The following is a 4,402-nucleotide window of genomic DNA, read 5'->3' as shown; positions in this document are numbered from 1 at the left end:
CGGGCCATTCTCTGGGACAGAGATGTATACAGGCATGCGCTAATTGGGTGAGTGTGTGTGTGTGTATGGGTGTGTGCGTGCACTCTGTGGTATTTTGTGCATCATGAGCAGCACAAAACAGATGCTTGAGAATAGATGGCTATTTTCAAAACAGTATCTTCATTTTCCATGTCTGACAAAATTGAAAGGATGCCTTTTGATGAAGCAGGTTGTAATATATGAAATCATAGTGCGTACTCTCCATTTACCAAGTGGTTTGAAGTTTAAGTGCCCACGCATATCATCTGCAAATTGGTAGTGATCTCAGGAAGGTAATTATATAGTGGCCGTCAGCAAATAGGCAGCTTGGAGGAACAAGGGAACGGATAAAAGATCAGTTTCAATCCTATCATTTGCTCACGTCTTCCATTGCTTTATTTCCTTTTTTAATGTCACTCTTGCTCTTTCTGCAGCACTCTTCCACTTGCATCTCTTCTCATATTCACTCTTCTGCTGAAAACCATGTCACAGACTGAGAGGGAGAAGGTCTAAGAAGGGATATGTTAAAGAGAAGTTGGGAAACCTAAGAGGATAATTAGTGTTCCCAGATGGCACTTCTAAATAATAACCCAAATTATTTGTAATGGGTTACGTTTAGGATCAGAGCAGAGAGTGAGGTAACCACACTATGACACTTAGCTTGTTGGAGGAGGAGAGGCAAACAGCCTCTTATTGGACTATAATTTGTTGGAAGAAACCAGACAGACAGACATCTTTAACCAATCATATGTCAGGGGTTAACGATTCTTATTTGATGTGATCCAAGACAAAGCCAAACCAGAGGTCTCCACACTGCATTACGTTGCACTCTCTCTCTCTCACTCATGCATACAGCATACACACACCAAATGAAGCTGTAATTTTGATTGTATTAAGAAAATAACTTTAAATACATGTTTTTGTGGGGAAGTCATATTTCCCAGTATGCTCCATATCCGGGATTGACTGACCTCCACAGCGATGAGCCTATTTTTCTTTGTCTCTCTGCCTGGGCTTGTTGACCTTCAGAAGGCAGGAGGCTTTTAGTGATCTCAATTATTCCCCATAATTAGAATGCACATACACATGAATACATAATGAGCACACACACACACTAAATAACCCATGTAGACATGATTGTTACGATCAGCAGGAAATGACCCAAACACAACTTGGAGTTGAAAAATAGAGAAGGTTTATTGGCAGGCTTGTAGATGTTGGAGGTGGGCGAGAAGATTAATCTTTGCTGGTGAAGGCTGATGATGGCAGCAGACCAGACAGGTTGAGTGGAGTTGTGGACGTGGCTTAGCACGCTGAGAAATGCAAAGCAGGGTAGCAGGCAGGCAGGCAGGCAAATGATCCTGGAGAAAAGGAAATGAGGGTTAGAGTAATCCAAGGCAAACTCAAGGAGGAATACACATGTCTAAGGTGCCAAACGTTAAATACCTAAATACCACACTGGCAGAGTCAACAATGTGGCAGGGAGTGACTGATGAACCGAGGTAGATATACTGCTGGGTAGATGAGTTGATGGACCGCAGGTGTGTCTGCTGATCAGCAACCAGGGAGGTGATTGAGTGCCACGCCCACACACACACAAATAGGAGCACAGGACACACAGCGGAAAGGAAAAACACAGGGAAACATAAGGGATAAACTGAAGGCCATGGCAATGATTACTCTTATTGCAGTCAAACCTGTTGATGTATTAAAAACATCAATTACAGCACACACTGTGTTGATGCTCCACATTATGTTGAGCAACATGACCTGAAACAAGCCATCCAAGCCACTGAGGGAAAGAAATGTCACAAAAAACTTGACCATGGCAATCAAAAGTCTCGGATTTTTTTTTTTTTTTTTTTTATTAGAAGTTAAATAACACAGTAGCCTAGACTTTGAGAAAGTGAAATGGCATCTGATATGCACAAACCTCAAGCGAAAACTATTGGGTATGTTACAGTCAGTAATACACTGACAGTTATATAATTCATAGTGATGACTAAAAATAATTTGTTTTTTGAGTTGAAAAAAATCACTGGCACTGCACATAAAAAAAACGTAATAACTCCTTTTTTTTTTTTTTTTTTTTTTTTTACAAAAACAAACAAAAAAAACAATGTTTAAAAAGGTTGCTAACTTGACCAACTATTAAATGATTTATAGTAGTAGTTTACTTTTCTTTGACCAAAAACCTCCTTTTCACTTTTGAGTTTCATTTCTGCGTCTTTGACGGTTCTCAGATTTCAGAAACGTCTCTTGTCATTTGCCCGAGTCGTGGCACTGCTGTAACAGGGGGGCGGCAGAGTCTGGGCTCGCCCACTGAGTGACAGTAATGAGTTATAGCCAGGGACCCTGGGGCGTAGAGCAACCTCTTTCGCAAACACCTCCGCACCTGATGGACTGAAAAGAGAAAAAAGAAAGAAAGAAAAAATAAGTGAAAAAAAAAAATCTGTTTCTATGCACTCAAAGCATTGCCTCTGTGCTCTGCCTGTTGGACTTAAACTTAGCTTTATGGCACTTACTGGTTGCTCTGTTGTGACTATCAACCGCTTTGGATAAAAGTGTCTGCTAAATGAAATTGTAACATTGTAATTGTAAAACTGTAACATTGTGTAACCTGGCACTTTCGGTGATCAGCAGGCCCAATGTGGCATCGCCGTTCGAAATAACACTTATTCATACTCTGTTGAGTTTTGTAGCCTTAATGGGTGATGGTGTTATCCCCTGTTCACTACGTTTCAAAGTGCAAATGTGTGTGCACATCAGTTTCAGCTTGTTTACTCACCAAATAAGATACATTCAGACAGGACGTTTGCTCATCACATTGCAAGAAACATTAATTATTTTATGGATAATAATCAAAGTAGTTAATTGTTTATTTATTTATTTATTTTAAGCTAAATTAATCAGTAAATTTGGCATAATATTAGTCAACTAACTAACTGAAAAAATATATATTAATTAACAAAAAATAGTACTTGGCTGTAGCCCCAGATTTTATTTATTTATTTATTTTTTGCCTTTAGTTGTAAGCTTGAAAAGATAAAGGGAGACATCGGTCTGTCCCAAAACACAGTTGTCAGAGCAGAGTTACAGCATTACAGCATTTCTAGTCCTCCAACTTCACTTTGCTTCACATTCCACGTCAATAGGGATTGATTTTGACTGTATAATCCATGCATTATTGAATGGTGATATCCACGTTGGGACTGACAGCATTCATAGGGTTTCAGTGAGTGGGCTGCTCTACCTGGCAGAGGGCCAACACTAAGAGCCCACAGACAGATCCCACACATGCAGGTCAACACAAAAATTTGAATCGCTTCTCCTCTGGCTTCCCTTCTGAGACATGCCTCGCCACAGCCCAGTGAACCTGCTATTGGGGTCAAGTTTACACACATACACATCACACACACACACACATACGCACACCAAACACACACCCACACACGTATTCCCACACAAATACACTCTACTGTATGTGCACAAACATGTACATGCACATACTACATACATAAATTACAAGGAAATTTGTTTTAAATGCCAACAGCTGTAAAATTGTTCTAATTGCTGTGATTATGCTGGGTATGCAAATTCGATTCAGTTTTTACTTAGGGCAGATATATATTATATACAGATGTGTGACAAATAAAACAAAAAAACAAACAAACAAACATGATGTGTCTTGGTAAAGTGTTGGGCTACAAAGAGCCACCAGAAAAGCTTCAGTGCTCCTTGGGATAGACTCTACAAGTCTCTAGACTCTACTGGAGAGATAGAACAACATTCTTCCAAAAGATACTCCCTCATTTGGTGTTTTGATGATGGTGGTGGACAGTGCTGTCTAACACGCTGTTCCAAAACTACCATTGGTGTTCAACCGGTTTGAGATGTGGTGACTGTGAAGGCCATAGCATCATGAGTTATATCATTTTCATCCTCATCAAACCATTTGGTAAGCCCTTGTGCCCTGTGGAAGGGGGGCATTGTCATCCTGGAAGTGGCTAATTCCCATCAGGATAGAAATGTTGACTCACAGGATAAAGGTGTTCACTCAGAGTAACTTTGTATTGATTTTCGGTGAGCCTTCCCTCTAAGAGGACAAGTGGAAAATGCCCCCTCACTGTAAGGGTCCAGCATTCAGGCCTGTAGTGTCCTCTCGGTGGGCGCCACACATGCGCTAACCCACTTGACCAGAATATGGTGACTCATCTGGCCACATCACTTTTTCCACATCTGTGTATGTGCATTTGTCTTAGTAATGGGGGGTCTATGCACTGCAGTGCTATTATAATATCCCAGTATGAGTCCTGCACATTGTGCATCAACAATCTCAGTAACCTGAGGAGTTGCTGTTACCTTACATAATTACATAATTACA

The 4,402-nt window shown here is 40.5% G+C and overlaps 1 long non-coding RNA gene across 1 annotated transcript; it reads right to left on the bottom strand.

Moving 5' to 3' along the window:
* Positions 1 to 1,190: 1,190 nt before the first annotated feature.
* Positions 1,191 to 1,593, bottom strand: LOC115357289 (uncharacterized). Its single transcript, XR_003928087.1, has 2 exons — positions 1,465 to 1,593; positions 1,191 to 1,379 (listed from the first exon to the last, which is right to left on the bottom strand). It is a non-coding gene; the product is annotated as an uncharacterized LOC115357289 (long non-coding RNA).
* Positions 1,594 to 4,402: the final 2,809 nt, after the last annotated feature.

The sequence above is a fragment of the Myripristis murdjan genome, chromosome 3 (assembly GCF_902150065.1).
Source record: "Myripristis murdjan chromosome 3, fMyrMur1.1, whole genome shotgun sequence".
In the NCBI taxonomy this organism is placed as follows: Eukaryota; Metazoa; Chordata; class Actinopteri; order Holocentriformes; family Holocentridae; genus Myripristis; species Myripristis murdjan.
This window is presented reverse-complemented; position numbering and strand designations above follow the sequence as displayed.